Here is a 16,116-nt window from a genome sequence, read left to right on the forward strand (position 1 = left end):
TGCTCTACCACTGAGCCACCATCCCTCATTCTTTGTGTGGGGGAAATATTGGAAAGTTCCTACCGCATGCTGTTCCGTTTTCATTGCATGGACCGATGGTGCAATTATGCACAGCTTCTTTAAAAAGCATATCTCCAATTGTGCTAAGAACACACAAAGAAGATTCAAATGAAAAGAAAGATTCAAACGATTGAACTGTTAATTGGTAAGTAGTTTTATCTGTAATGCTGGTGCTATTTTTTTTTTTAATGTAAAATAGACTCTCCTCTTTGGGGTTTGTAGAATCTTTCGGGCTCAAGTGACGTGTTCTACTGGAGAAAGTTTTTCCTCCAGACATTTCGTTCTCAGCTGCGGAGAACATCCTCAGTGGTGTTGCAGCCGGAGCAGGCGCTCAGACCTTCTTGGCTGCTGTGCATTGAGTGGGGCCAGGGCTGCTGGAGAGCTGCTATTTGTAGGCTGGAGGGGGTGTGATGAAACATCCACAAACCAATTGCCCTTTCATCACACCCCCTCCAGCCTACAAATAGCAGCTCTCCAGCAGCCCTGGCCCCACTCAATGCACAGCAGCCAAGAAGGTCTGAGCGCCTGCTCTGGCTGCAACGCCACTGAGGATGTTCTCCGCAGCTGAGAACGAAACGTCTGGAAAGAAAACTTTCTCCAGTAGAACACGGCACTTGATCCCGAAAGATTCTACAAACCCTAATGATGTTACCAGCCGTGAAAGCCTGAAATCTTAGACTCTCCTCTGTTTTGAGACAAGGTAAAGGATGTATTTTGCTGTACTATATTGCACGCTACACCTACCTCGTTGTTTTATAGGTATTTTATAGGTTATATATGCTGGCATTTTTAGTACTCCTAAATAAATTTTATTTAAATAAGAAAAGAAAGGGAAAGTGGTGGGTATTAGATCTGGAGGAGAGCGCTGCGTTAGTCCGTTGCTGCAAAATCGCAGAGTTCAGTAGAGTTCAGTTAAGCACCTTGAAGACTAACCAACTGATTGTAGTGCAAGCTTTCGAGAAACACAGCTCTCTTCCTCAGAAGCATGGAGGGTATGTAGAAACTGGCCAGATAGATTTAGATGGAAAGGGGGGGGGGGAGTGGATTCAGGAAGTGGGTGCCACGTAAATGCAAAGCGGTTGCAAAAATCATGACAAAGGAAGAATCCAGGCTGGTTGGGACCACTTCCTTCTATTGATGGATCTGAATGGGTCATTTCATTGAAAAAGAGGTGCTGGAGCTCATTAGCGCAACTCATTTGCGCAACTCATATGCGTATGCCACACACACCCCGACATCACCGGAAGGTGGACTAAAGTACATCAGCTCAGCATCTACCTTCAAATGCTTCTTGAATTAGAATGGCATATAAAACCTTATGCCCATCTTACTTTTTAAATTACTTTCTTCTATGTTTGGTGAGAGCCAGTTTGGTGTAGTGGTTAAGCGCGCAGACTCTTATCTGGGAGAACCAGGTTTGATTCCCCACTCCTCCACTTGCAGCTGCTAGCATGGCCTTGTGTTAGCCATAGCTCGCTTATCTGGGAGAACCGGGTTTGATTCCCCCCTCCTCCACTTGCATCTGCTGGAATGGCCTTGGGTCAGCCATAGCTCTCTTATCGGGGAGAACCGGGTTTGATTCCCCACTCCTCCACTGGCACCTCCTGGAATGGCCTTGGGTCAGCCAGAGCTCTCTTATCTGGGAGAACCGGGTTTGATTCCCCCCTCCTCCACTTGCAGCTGCTGGAATGCCTTGGGTCAGCCATAGCTCTTGTAGGAGATGTCCTTGAAAGGGCAGCTTCTGGGAGAGCTCTCTCAGTCTCACCTACCTCACAGGGTGTCTGTTTGGGTGGTGGTGGTGGGGAGAAGGTAAAGGAGATTGTGACCGCTCTGAGATCCAGAGCATAGGGCAGGATATAAATCCAATATCATCTTCTTCTTCTATGCAGCTACAGTGGCATGAGGAAGATTTCCATCTCTCTGCTTCACAGGTTTGGATTATTTTTTGTGGGGGAGGAAATATTGGAAAGTTTGTCAAATCTTAGGGTTCAGCAAAATTCTCACCGGGGGTTTTGAACGATGGAGCCCAGAAGCAAGTATTGGGGAGTGGGGGGTAAGAAAGAAAGAGCACAATAAAATTTAGAGATTCCAAAGGCCTGCATGAAATAACCATCCAAAGTCCCTATCTGATGGTGATTTTCTTACACAGAGTGCGTCCCCCCCCCCCCCCTCGACTTTCCCCATGTCTCTCACTTTGTTACTCAGCCTCTAGGAAGAGCCCGGTGATCTCTTGGAATTCAAGCTAACCTCCAAATTACAAAGATAAATTCTCCTGGAGAAAATGGCTGCTTTGGAGGGTGGAGTGTATTCTACTGTTGCCTACCAAGGAGACTGAGCATCACTGCCCCAGACATAGGAACATAAGAGAAGCCATGTTGGATCAGGCCAGTGGCCCATTCAGTCCAACACTCTGTGTCACAGAAGAACATAAGAGAAGCCATGTTGGATCAGGCCAGTGGCCCATCCAGTCCAACACTCTGTGTCACAGAAGAACATAAGAGAAGCCATGCTGGATCAGGCCAATGGCCCATCCAGTCCAACACTCTGTGTCACATAAGAACATAAGAGAAGCCGTGTTGGATCAGGCCAATGGCCCATCCAGTCCCAACGCTCTGTGTCACATAAGAACATAAGAGAAGCCAGGTTGGATCAGGCCAATGGCCTATCCAGTCCAACGGCTCTGTGTCACATAAGAACATAAGAGAAGCCATGTTGGATCAGGCCAGTGGCACATCCAGTCCAACACTCTGTGTCACACAATGGCCAAAACCCGGGGTGCCATCACAAGATCCACTAGTAGGGGCCAGAACTCCAGAAGTCCTTTCACTGTGCCCCCCGCAACCACCAAGAAGACAGGCATCACTGCCTCAGACATAAGAACAAGAGAAGCAAAGTTGTTTCAGGCCAATGGCCCATCCAGTCCAATGCTCTGTGTCACATAAGAACATAAGAGAAGCCATGTTGGATCAGGCCAGTGGCACATCCAGTCCAACACTTGTGTCACACAATGGCCCAAAACCCGGGTGCCATCACAAGATCCACTAGAAGGGCCAGAACTCCAGAAGTCCTTTCACTGTGCCCCCCCCCCCACAAGCACCAAGAAGACAGGGCATCACTGCCCCAGACATAAGAACATAAGAGAAGCCAAGTTTGGATCAGGGCCAATGGCCCATCCAGTCCAACACTATGTGCCATACAGTGGCCAAAACAAGGTGTCATCTGGAGGTCCACCAGTAGGGCCAGAGGTCCACAAGCTCTCCTGCTATCACCCCACCCCAAGCACCAAGAAGATAGAGCAACACTGTCGCAGACAAAGTGTTTTATCTAGACCTTGTGGCTAATAGCCCACTAGTGGGCCTTTGCTGAATATGTTTCTCCAATCCAATCTTGAAGTGGCCTCTGCTTGTAGCCAGCATCACATCCTGTGGCAGTGAATTCCAGGAGAAGGAGAAGGAGGAGGAGATTGGATTTATACCCTGTCCTTCACTAGCCAAAGGCGGCCTCAGAGTGGCTTGCAGTCTCCTTTCCCTTCCCCCCCCCCACAACAGACACTCTGTGAAGGTGGTGGGGCTGCGAGAGCTCTGACAGAACTGCTCTTGAGCAGAACAGCCTTGAGAGAACGTGTGGCTGACCCAAGGCTACTCCAGCAGCTGCAAGTGGAGGAGTGGGGAATCAAACCCGATTCTCTCAGATAAGAGTCCGCGTGCTTAACCGCTACACCAAACTGGCTCGTATACCACCAAAGTCCTTTCAAATCTCCCAGAATTTTCCCAGCCTAGAGTTGCCAAGCCTAGCCTTTTTACTCTCTTTTTAGTTTTGGCCGAAACTTTGTCTGCTCCAACAGCTCCCAGCAGCCGTTTCCGTTGTGTGGATGACTCACCCGTCTCCCATACTTTACCGACATCTGTTTCTAGCTGGGCGCTCCAGCTGAAGTGAGATCTATCACCCCCTGAATGAAGTCTGGATAAACTGAAGGCTGATCTATTGGAAAATTAAGTCCCCTTCCAGCTTTTTCTCTCGCCCTGACACTTTGAAACACACCTCCATTCCCTCTGTCACTCAGCGCTTGTGCTCATGGATTCACTTGAAGTCTTCCTTCAAGTCCAGGTGACATCTGAATATACCTGTCACTTTTCCCCCAACAAAGCAAAGAGAAAAATGGTCTTGATTCTCCAAAGAGCTAAAATGCTGGCTACACATGTGGCTTGTCTTCAAGCACAGCAGCCCGTACACTGGAGAACAAGAGAGGAGAACGTCCCTTATAGCAGGGATGTCAAACATGCAGCCCGAGAGCCGAATCAGGCCCTCGGAGGGCTCCTATCAGGCCTGTGAGAAACTCACTGTCATCTGCTTCCTTCTCTCTCTCTCTCTCTCTTACTTCCTTCTGCATCTCAGCGTGCTTTTCCAGGCTTGCTCAATCGCACAGAGCTACAGAGCAAAGCCTCTGTTTTCTCCATTGGTTGAGGCTCCTCCCTTGGGGAGAAAGGGGGGAGGCAGAGCTTGCTTTGCCTGGCCTTCTTAATCACACAGCAGAGCTACTGAGTCAAGCCTCTCTTCCTTCTATTGGCTGAGGCTCTTCCTCCTCCTCACCCCCTGGGGAGAGGGGAAAAGAGCAAGAGCTTCCTTTGCCCAGTTCCCTCAATCGCAGGGAGAAATACAAAGCCCCTTTAAGGCCCACAAAGTTTTATTCAAGATTTGAGTTTCCTGTCTTGCGAGAGAGAGAGATTGAGATTATGCCAGGGTGCTCTTGGGTGCAACTGGTTTGCCTCCCCTTCCACTGTATTCATACCTTCATGATCTAGCCTTTCTCAGTAGAAAATCAATGTGAACTATTTAGATGAGGAATAACAACAGGGCAGTGAGGTGGATTAGGCTGACGGTGTGTGCTAGTCTGTGTCCTCTATCGTTTATATCTCCGCTACCTGGTGTTACATTTTATGTCACACATGGTCTGTCCTGACAAGGTCACATTTATGTCAGATCTGGCCCTCATAGCAAATGAGTTAGACATCTCTGCCCGATAGGTCTCCGAGTGGCAACCTTTCTGTAGTGAGCTGACGGATCAGGTCCATAGTTCAGAGACGGCTGCATCGCCTTCCTGGGGAGAGAAGTTCTGGCCACACTGATGCATGTCCTGGTTACCTCTAGATTAGATTACTGCAATATGCTCTAAGTGGGGCGGCCCCTGAAGACTGTCCAGAAGCTACAGTCGGTGCAGAAGGTTGACTGGCATGGGTCACGGGGATGACATCGTTTCCGTCACAGCCCATCTTCATTGGGGAGGGCAACCCCATCCGAAACAAGAGACCCTGGAATCCAGTCTTCTGCTCACGTCGGCAGATCACGAGAGGGAGGGCAAGGAAGGGTTGCGTCAGTGCTTAGCTCCCCTGGCCCTTTCTGACACCCCCAGGGAAATACTGATCACCACTTCAGGGTCAGAGAGTAATTTTCCTCCAGGCCAGTTTGACGGGGGATCCTGGAGGGGTTTTGCCATCTTCTGGGCATAGAGTAGGAGGTCACTGGGGGTGGTGGGGGGAGGTATTTGTGAAATTTGTGACCAATAAATTAAAAAAAAAATAAAATAACATTTCCTGGATCGTGCAGGGGGTTGGGCTAGATGACCGTGGAGGTCCCTTCCAACTCGATGATTCTATAAATCTGTGATTCAATAGCACAGGAGGAAGCTTCAGTTTCTTAGCCTACTTCCGCCCCAAAGCCACCTCTGGGCAATGGTTCAGGGTTTCTCCAGCCTCCTTGGCTCCACCGGAAGTGTGAGAGATGGACAGGTGTCATGAAGTAGCAGCCTGCTCCAAATCTCTGGATGAGCTTCTCCGATACGGGCCCCCTCCCAGAATTCCTTCCCAGCCAGCCAGCCTTACTATACACCCATAGGGCCATCTAACATCAAGATCTGGACTGAGCATACAAAGGGCTGGCTCCACTAAGCCTTCTGCTATGCCTGAGTCCAATCTGCAATGACTAAACGGACCAGGGGTGGCCAAACTGTGGCTCGGGAGCCACACGTGGCTCTTTCACATGTATTGGGAGGCTCTCAAAGCCCCCAATGCCCTGTCAGTTGACTTGGAGAAGGCATTTGTCTCTTTGAATCGCTTCTCCAAGCCAAGCCAGCCAGCAGCTTGGAGAATGCATGTCAAGTTAAAGTTGCTTCCTTTCCACCTCTCCCTCCCAATCTCTTTGCCTTCCTTTCCTTTCTCTCCCTCCCTCCCTTGGGGCTCTCAAACATCTGATGTTCATGTCTTGCAGCTACATAAGAGAAGCCATGTTGGATCAGGCCAATGGCCCATTCAGTCCAACACTCTGTGTCACATAAGAACATAAGAGAAGCCATGTTGGATCAGGCCAGTGGCCCATTCAGTCCAACACCCTGTGTCACAGAAGAACATAAGAGAAGCCATGTTGGAATAGGCCAGTGGCCCATCCAGTCCAACACTCTGTGTCACATAAGAACGTAAGAGAAGCCATGTTGGATCAGGCCAATGGCCCATTCAGTCCAACACCCTGTGTCACAGAAGAACATAAGAGAAGCCATGTTGGATCAGGCCAGTGGCCCATTCAGTCCAACACCCTGTGTCACAGAAGAACATAAGAGAAGCCATGTTGGAATAGGCCAGTGGCCCATCCAGTCCAACACTCTGTGTCACATAAGAACGTAAGAGAAGCCATGTTGGATCAGGCCAATGGCCCATTCAGTCCAACACTCTGTGTCACACAGTGGCTCAAAAACCCAGGTGTCATCAGGAGGTCCACCAGTGGGGCTAGAAGCCCTCCCACTGTGCCCCCCCAAGCACCCAGAATACAGAGCATCACTGCCCCAGACAGAGAGTTCCAATGATAAGCTGTGGCAATGACTTCCACATGTTGATCTCCCTTTGGGTGAAGAAGTACTTCCTTTTACCCGTTCTAATCCGAGTGCTCAGCAATTTCATTGAATTTCCATGAGTTCTCTTATTGTGAGAAAGGGAGAAAAGGACTTCTTTCTCTACCTTCTCCATCCCATGCATAATCTTGTCAACCTCTATCCTGTCACCCCGCAGGCGACGTTTCTCCAAGCTCAAGAGCCCCAAGCGTTTTAACCTTTCTTCACAAGCATTCCAACCCTGGAAATAGGGCCTCCCTCGTTCACTTCTAAATGCCACTTGCTGCGGGGGGGACAACAGGGAAAGGTTTTGGCTTTCAGGGGGCAACCAGTCGCCCTCTGTAAGAAGCTGTACTCCGGATTAGATACACTTCGGCTCTGTCCAGCAGAGTTCTTTTTCCTGCGTGTTTGCTCCGAAGCAAGGTTTTCAACTCTAGGTTGGGAAATTCCAGGAGATTTGGGAGTAGAACCCACAGAAGGCGAGACTTGGGGAGAGGAGAGACCTCAGGAAGGTATAGTGTCATGGAGTTTACTTCCAAAACAGCCACCTTCTCCAAGAGAAGTGACCTCCGTTGTCTGGAGATCTGTTGGCTGAACTTCTTCATCTGCAGATCAGTCATAATTCCTGGAGGTCTCCAGGTACCACCTGGGGACTGGCAACCCTACGATGAACACTTGGCAGTTAGCAAGGATAACCGCTGCGTTCGTTGCATTAGCAGTAGATGGCGCACTCCGGGGGCAACGATGACCAAACTTGCGTAACGTAAGAGCCACATAGAATAAACGTCAGATGTTTGAGAGCTGTTAAGAAGCGAGCATCAGATATTTGAGAGCCACAAGGAAGGAAGGAAGGAAGGAAGGAAGGAAGCAAGGAAGGAAGGAAGGAAGGAAGGAAGGAAGGAAGGAAGGAAGGCAAATAGATGGGGGGAGAGGTGGAAAGAAAGCTACTTTAACTTTAAATGCATTCTCCAAGCCCCCAGCTGGCTTGGCGAAGTGGTTTAAACAGAGAAATGCCTTCTCCACGCTGATTGACAGGGCGGTGGGGGCTTCAAGAACCACACAGTGTGTGTGAAAGAGTCACATCTGGTTCCCGAGTCACAGTTTGGCCACCCCTGTGTCTGGAGTCTTTTGCAGAACCCAGAATATGTTGTTTCTACAAACAAGCCTCCTCCCTCATTCACATAAGAGAATCGAGAACACAAAATTAAAAAAAATTGCTGACCTTTTAGAGTTAATCTTCCCTTCTGGAGAGCCCTTAGATCTTGTTCCACCTTTACAATCAAACAGGATTTCTCTACCCAGACGGGAGAGAACGAGCACTTATCGAAGGCCTGATCACCGATCCCTCCAGGGGATCTGGTGTGATATTTCAAGGGTTGTTGTTTTTTCTTTTCCCTCCCCTCTGCGGTTCCATTTGCCTCCTCCACACTGGCCAAATCCACCATCTAATCTGGCCGAGTCTCAAAAGGCAGGAGAGAAGGGGAGGGGGAAAACCAAACCAATAAATTTAAACTTGGATGCAGCGGAGAGACTGAACTGCAAAAGGGAGCCGTGCAATTCTATTCATTCATGAGAGAGAGAGAGAGACAGAGATAGACAGAGAGACAGAGACTTTCTTGGCCTGAAAATAAAGTACTGAAACAAACTATTTCCAAATTTACCATGTCATCACCTTTTCTTAACAGCTCTGGGCCTTGAAGAACAGCCTGATCCAGCAACTGCCCATCTCCAAGCCCAGGTGAAACGTATCCCAACTCCCAGGATAGCAACCAGCAAGTGAGAAAGCTCTTAAAGCTACAGGCCATCGAGGTAGGGATGCCAGCCTCCAGGCAATGGCAGGGCTTACAATTGATCTCCAGGCAACAGAACTCAGTTCCCTGGGAGAAAACTTAGCAGAGTGCACCCTGGGTCAGTCGTGACTCTGTCAGAGCTGTTTCTCTCAAGAGCAGTTTCTGTCAGAGCTCTCTCAGCCCCAGCTACCTCACAGGGTGTCTGTTGTAGGGAGGGGGAGAGAAAGGAGATTGTAAGTTGTACTGAGACTCTGAGTGAAGGGCGGGGTATGAATCCAATGTCTCCAGTTTGGTGTAGCGGTTAAGTGTGCAGGCTCTTATCTGGGAGAATCCATCTGGGTCCAGAATGTTTAGAATAACCTTGTGCTAACGGTGTAGAGTGCCTCTCCCCCATATTCACACAGCCAGGTCTTATCGGTTCCCAGAGAATGTGTGAGAAAGGGAGATGTTTTTATTAGCTGACATTCCTTAGTCACAAAGAGATACTAGTGAGTAGCCTTTGAACCCTCAACTCAATTTGCATCTTTATGTTAGCCTTTTGAAGTTATCTGTAACCTATCCCTTTGAAGCATGCCTATAAGTTACTATGCAATGCTATGTATGTCATTACTTCCAAGGAGTCTGTCCTTGGAAATCTATGGAGTTTCAACAATAAAGCAACTTTTGATTGAAGAACAAAAGCTTGATTATTGCGACACATCGATGCTTGACGGAGAACCAGGTTTGATTCCCCACTCCTCCCCTTGCACCTGCTGGAATGGCCTTGGGTCAGCCATAGTTCTGTCTTGCAGAGTTGTCATTGAAAGGGCAGCTTCTGGGAGAGCTCTCTCAGCCCTACCTACTTCACAGGGTGTCTGTTGTGGGGGGAGAAGATATAGGAGATTGTAAGCTGCTCTGAGTCTCTGATTCAGAGAGAAGAGCGGGGTATAAATCTGCAGTCCTCCTCCTTCTCCTCATCTTCTTCTTCTTTCACCTCCCCCCCCCCCAAGCCCTCTCTTGCCTTATGAGGCTGTGCCCCATATGAACTCATCCCCCCTCTGCTAGCGTAGGAGCATAAACTCCCAAACGAACAAATTTAAGAGCCAGGGAGCTGTAGTGTTTAAGACCCATGTTCAAATCCCGACTCCGGAACCGTTTGTGAGGCTTTCAGAACGGATCGGTGGACTGTTGGGAAAACCGTGACCTTTTAAATTGTCCTCTAGGATTGTATTCTGCTTTGTATGGTCTTCAATTGTTCTTAAAAGGTTTTCTGAGAGCTGGCATGGAAGAGAGAGAACTAAAGCAGGGAGATGAGAGCGACAACGTTCTGTGATCGGTGTGGTGCAGCCACGGAAGCTCAGCTGAGGCTATTCTGCTTTGGTTGCATGAGTGGGCAAGACTCACTGGGCAGGATGCCAAGAAAAAGAGCCAAGTAGGAGTCCAGTAGAACCTTGAAGCCCAACAAAAGTTTTATTCAGAATGCAAGCTTTCATGTGCATGCACACTTCTTCAGAGGATGAAACGGGGTACTCTCTGGAACCTTCTGCATGACACTGTCTGTCCAACGAGAAGCTGCATACGTGCTTGCTGCTCTGCCTGGACAGCTGCCTTTACTGAGCCTCCTGCATTTGGAGACCCTCAAGAAAGCGTAAGCTCTTCTTTTAATGCTAACATATCGTGGTGTCATTTCAGAGGGGACCCCTGTCGGTCTGCAGTAGACGAGCTAGATTCCCGTCCAGTTGCACCTTAGAGACCAACAAGATTTGGGGGAGGTATAGGTTTTTGAGAGTCAAAGGTCCCTTGAAAGCCTTGTATCTGATGAAGCGAGCTTGGACTCTCCAAAACTGATGCCTGGAGCCAGTGTGGTGTAGCGGTTAAGAGCGTTGGGCTAGGACCTGGCAGATCCAGGTTCGAATCCCCGCTCAGGCTATGAAAGGTTGCCGGGTAATCCTGGGCCGGTTGCATGCTCTCAGCCTAGTCTACCTCGCAAGGTTATTGTGAGGATAAATGGGAGGAGAACAATGTAAGCTGCTTTGAGTCCCCAGCGGGGAGAAAAGCGGAGTATAAAATGAAATAAATAGAAACGAAAACACCTAGAAAATCTTTTTTTGTCTCTAAATCGGGGGTGTCGAACTCATTTGTTATGAGGGTCAGATCTGACATAAATGAGACCTTGTTAGGCTGGATCATGTTGGGCTGGGCTGGGCTGGGCCGGGCCATGTGTGTCCTTATTTAAGATCAGGTAGCAGAGATATAAATTTTACAAAGAACGCAAAGACAATGTTTTTCAAAACTTAAAACGTTAGCACTCATTAGTCTTAAAGGTGCTTTCTTTATATTTCTCCCAGGGGATCCGGGGAACTGGGCAAAGGAAGCTCTGGCTATTTCCTTCCTTCTACAGGGACTGGGGGGGGAGCCTCAGCCAACAGAAGGAAAAAAGGCTTGGCTTAGTAGCTCTGCTGTGCAATTGAGAGGGCCTGGCAAAGCCAGCTATTCCTCCCCACTTCCTCCCCAAGGGAGGAGCCTCAGCCAACGGAGAAAATAGAGGTTTTGCTCTGCAGCTCCTGTGTAACTGAGTAAGCCTTGCAAAGGAAGCTGTGATTAATTAATTAATTTATTTATATTTAGACTTATATCCCGCCCTTCTCACCGAAGTGTCTCAGGGCGGCTTACAACATAATAATTTACACAGATTCAATTTAAAAGCATTTACAGATACAATTTAAACCATAATTAATAAAACAAATAAAAATAAAACCAGCGGTCTGTATGTGCATTTTATTCCATTCAGAAGGTATCCTCATTAAGAAGAAAGCGAGAGAGAAGGAGAAAGAAGAAAACAGCCAGTTGCTCGGGGGGGCGGGGCGGGCCTGATAGGATCCCTCGGGGGGCCTGATTTGGCCCCCAAACTGCATGTTTGACACCCCTGCTCTAAATGCTACTGGATTCAAATTTAGATATGGTATTTTGGACTCATTTAGGAACTGAAAGTGTGGAAGGGAAAATACAGGATTTTATGATATATATATTTTAAATCACCATTCAGCCAATCTGTTAGCGAACTGGAAAGGGGTAAAGTAATCCAAGTTTCAATCAAGGAAGCCGCGGCCCTCAGCCTGCAAGACCTGAGCAAGACCGTTATTGAAAGGACTATAGAATTCACAAGGCATGATTACAGAAGGTGTTCGATGCATGAAATAAGGGTTCCCCCATGGTCCACACTCTATTTATCAACCTCACCTTTTTGCTTTTAAATTTACAATGTTTTTAAAATGTGTTATTGTGAATTTTACCAGTGCTTGTTTCTTAGAACTCTTATGGTTTCGGAACAATTTGTTTAATATGCGCTGGTCACGAACCGCAATAACAAAATTGATTGCTCGTTAAAGATAACGGCATTTTGAAGGACGTGAATTCACAGCGTCGGCGAAAGTCGGAATCGAACTGACAGCTCTTCACACACACAAATAATCCTGCTCCTGAGACCCCCCCCCCCGAAAAAAATTATCCTTGTGGGAATGAGCCTCACTTTGAGGAAGGGTTGCCAGCCTCCAGGTGGGGCCTGGAGATCTCCCAGAATTACAACGGATCTCCAGAGGACAGGCCTCAAGGAAATAGCTGCTTTGACAGGTGGACTCCATAGCCTCACACACAGTGGAGGGTCTTTCCCTGGCTCCACCCTCAAATCCCTAGGAATTCCCCGACCCAGAGATGGCGGGCCAATGTGTCTTCTGGGTTAGAAAATGAAAGCCTCCCTCTCACCCCAAGCCTACCAGCTCCTGTGCCCAGGAAAGAGGGTGGGGTTGCCAGATCCGATTCCAGAAATATCTGGGGACTTTGGGGGTGGGGCCAGGAGACTTTGGGGGTGGAGCCAGGAGCAATATTTGACAAGCACGATTGAACTCCAAAGGGAGTTCTTTGGAGAGAGCCAGTTTGGTGTAGTGGTTAAGCGTGCGGACTCTTATCTGGGAGAGCCGGGTTTGATTCCCTGCTCCTCCACTTGCAGCTGCTGGAATGGCCTTGGGTCAGCCAGAGCTCTCTTATCTGGGGTTTGATTCCCCACTCCTCCACTTGCAGCTGCTGGAATGGCCTTGGGTCAGCCAGAGCTCTCTTATCTGGGAGAACCGGGTTTGATTCCCCACTCTTCCACTTGCCCCTGCTGGAATGGCCTTGGGTCAGCCAGAGCTCTCGCAGGAGTTGTCCTTGAAAGGGCAGCTGCTGTAAAAGTTCTCTCAGCCCCACCCACCTCACAGGGTATCTGTTGCGGGGGGAGAAGACATAGGAGTTTGCAAGCCGCTCTGAGGCGCTGAGATTCGGAATGGCGGGTGGGATATAAATCTGCAATTCTTCTTCGTCTGGACGACCCATTTCAAGGGACCACATACCTTTTAAATGCCTTCCCTCCATTGGAAATAACGAAGGATACGAGGGGACCTTCTTTTGGGACTCATAGAATTGGACCCCCTGGTCCAATCCTTTTGAAACTTGGAGGGTGCTTTGAGGAGAGGCACCAAATGCTATGCTGAAGATCTGGTGCCTCTACCTCAAAAAACAGGGGGGGGGGGCAGAGCCCCAGATACCCGCAGATCATTTCTCCATTATACCCTATGGGAATCTGTCTCCGTAGGGAATAATGGACTGCCCAGCAGGCATCCCCCCCCCCAGCTTTCTGATGACCCTGAAGCGACCCTAGAAGAGGGGGACGCCACCACCCCCTTCTTCATCCTGCCGCCCCCTGGTTTAATGAAGATGCCAGTCTGCCTGGAACCCCAATGGATGCCTTTGGCTGAGTAGCCCGAGCCGGCCCTAGCTGCGTTCTTCGATTGAGCCTGCTAATGACATTTTGCATTCAAGAGCGAAGAGCGGGGAGGGGGAGATTTCCTGGTGGGGGGAGAGAATAAGAGCCAGTTTGGTGTGGTGGTGAAGTGTGCGGACTCTTATCTGGGAGAACCGGGTTTGATTCCCCACTCCTCCACTTGCGCCTGCTGGAATGGCCTTGGGTCAGCCATAGCTCTGGCAGAGGTTGTCCTTGAAAGGGCAGCTGCTGTGAGAGCCCTCTCCAGCCCCACCCACCTCACAGGGTGTCTGTTGTGGGGGAGGAAGGTAAAGGAGATTGTGAGCCGCTCTGAGCCTCTGTCCTTGAAAGGGCAGCTGCTGTGAGAGCCCTCTCCAGCCCCACCCACCTCACAGGGTGTCTGTTGTGGGGGAGGAAGGGAAAGGAGATTGTGGGCCGCTCTGAGACTCTGTCCTTGAAAGGGCAGCTGCTGTGAGAGCCCTCTCCAGCCCCACCCACCTCACAGGGTGTCTGTTGTGGGGGAGGAAGGGAAAGGAGATTGTGGGCCGCTCTGAGACTCTGTCCTTGGAAGGGCAGCTGCTGTGAGAGCCCTCTCCAGCCCCACCCACCTCACAGGGTGTCTGTTGTGGGGGAGGAAGGGAAAGGAGATTGTGGGCCGCTCTGAGACTCTGTCCTTGAAAGGGCAGCTGCTGTGAGAGCCCTCTCCAGCCCCACCCACCTCACAGGGTGTCTGTTGTGGGGGAGGAAGGGAAAGGAGATTGTGAGCTGCTCTGAGACTCTGTCCTTGAAAGGGCAGCTGCTGTGAGAGCCCTCTCCAGCCCCACCCACCTCACAGGGTGTCTGTTGTGAGGGGAGAAGACACAGGCGATTGTAAGCTGCTCTGAGTCTCTGATTCAGGGAGAAGGGCGAGATATAAATCTGCACTTCTTCTTCTTCTTCCTCTTCTTCTTCGAGAAGGTTTATTTTCTGCCTGGGGTTTCAATAAAGGGCGTTGGGGTCCTGATTTCCCGTGGGAACCCACGCATGAAGCCATCGGCAACGGGAGAACTGAAGGCACAGAGCTTGCCAACCTCCAGGCGGGAAATTAAGGTAATAAACCTCCGCAAAACTCAGCCTCAAATTACCAGATATCCGTATCAAATAAATACAAATCCTAGACATTTATATTCAATTGTGCAAAAGCATTCCCTATAAAGATGGCAAATAAAGGACATCAACCTTGGCCCAAAGTCCTTTGCAGACAAATCAATGTCCAGGAAATTCCAAAGGCTGGATGAAGGCAGAAATTCAAACGGGCAAGCCTTTCACGAAGAACAACGCTTCCAGAGGGGGGGGGGGGGTTGGCATTGAAAAATGTCACATAGAGAACGATGCTCCAAAGAACTTATCCTTTTGTGCAGCAAGGCGCATAAGTTTTGGAAGGGGACGCGGTAGCACTTTGGCCCCACGTTTCGCACTCGCTTCTACAAGGTGCGCACAAAAGCGACATGTGAAACCATACAAAATATTAAGCATACGCGGCGGGAAAGTCTCCAGTGCGGGAAAATGCATACCTTCCAACGAATCCATTACATCTCCAGGCTGCTGCTTACAACAAGGTATGGTCAGTTTCCTAACCCCTTCTAAGAGACGCTGAATGTAAAGTCCCCAGGTGAACGCGCTTACAACGCTCTTAAAGCCGCAGCTTACCGTCATCTAACAGTGATTCTTCCCTATATTCATAGACGTTGGCAAGTCAACCAAATACGACTGAATCGGACACATTTTTAAGAACGGTTGCAAACAACGAGAAAGATCCCAATGGCTGTTAAGCCCCAACAGCGCTAAAGTCCGCAGATCTCCCGGAAGGAGGTGGGATGCCTGGGCCACAGAGATCATTTGCCCTGGGGGGAAATGGGCTGCTTTGGAGGGCGGACTCTCTGACGTCATACTCCACGGAGGTCTACCCCCCCCTTCCCAGGGCTGCGCTCCCGAATCTTCAGTTATTTCTTAACCGGGAGTTGGCAACCCTACATTTGCTTATCTCATTGCTGCATTAGGAAGTAAGTCCCATTGGAGGGCTTACTCCTGGGAATGCCCCCTTCCCGGGATAGAGTCACCCCTCCTCCAGCCCCCAGTTCACAATACATAAGACTTGCCTTCTGAGCATGTGCAGAGTGCGTTTCCCGCAAGTCGCGGGACTGCACAAACTGGTAGCATCCAGAGCTAATCCCCGGGACCTCTCCGTCCTGAAACTTTGCTCCCCCACCCCAAAGAAACCCCCCCTCCTGTCAAATTCCAGCCCTCTTTGTGTGGCCCGGAACCTCTTTTTCATGCAGTCCCGAACAGTTCTTTCTATTTCAGAGAATAAAGCTGGGAGAGGACTGGAACTGCAGGTTGGCACGCATTCTCACGTAAGCGCAGACACGTGTCTGCGACCCTCCGGCTTCCGGCGCGCACAGAGAGCTGTTAACAAGACTTAAGAGCCGAAAGACCTGTCAAGCAGAGTATATCTTCAGGCATGCCTTCGTGCTCCGCCCTCCCCCCCTCCGCTCCAAATCTCTTTTAAACAATGCTGGGGAAACGAGCCCTTTCTTGAAACCTGCATCCGGATCTCTGAAGCTCGGTTATCCGTC

The 16,116-nt window shown here is 49.6% G+C and overlaps 1 protein-coding gene across 3 annotated transcripts in view; it reads right to left on the reverse strand.

Moving 5' to 3' along the window:
* The window catches only part of LOC132588152 (protein ELFN1-like), a 644,710-nt gene extending 629,518 nt beyond the window's left edge, over positions 1–15,192 (reverse strand). Inside the window, exon 1 of one of the 3 annotated variants that reach the window (XM_060260491.1) lies at positions 15,055–15,192. The gene's annotated coding sequence lies outside the window, so the exon portion shown is untranslated. Of the gene's footprint in view, positions 1–8,598; positions 8,700–15,054 lie in introns of those variants that run through there. The other 2 variants (XM_060260490.1, XM_060260492.1) reach the window with 2 other exon arrangements.
* Between the last annotated feature and the right edge of the window lie 924 nt (positions 15,193–16,116).

Source organism: Heteronotia binoei, chromosome 20 (genome assembly GCF_032191835.1).
Source record: "Heteronotia binoei isolate CCM8104 ecotype False Entrance Well chromosome 20, APGP_CSIRO_Hbin_v1, whole genome shotgun sequence".
Taxonomy (NCBI): Eukaryota; Metazoa; Chordata; class Lepidosauria; order Squamata; family Gekkonidae; genus Heteronotia; species Heteronotia binoei.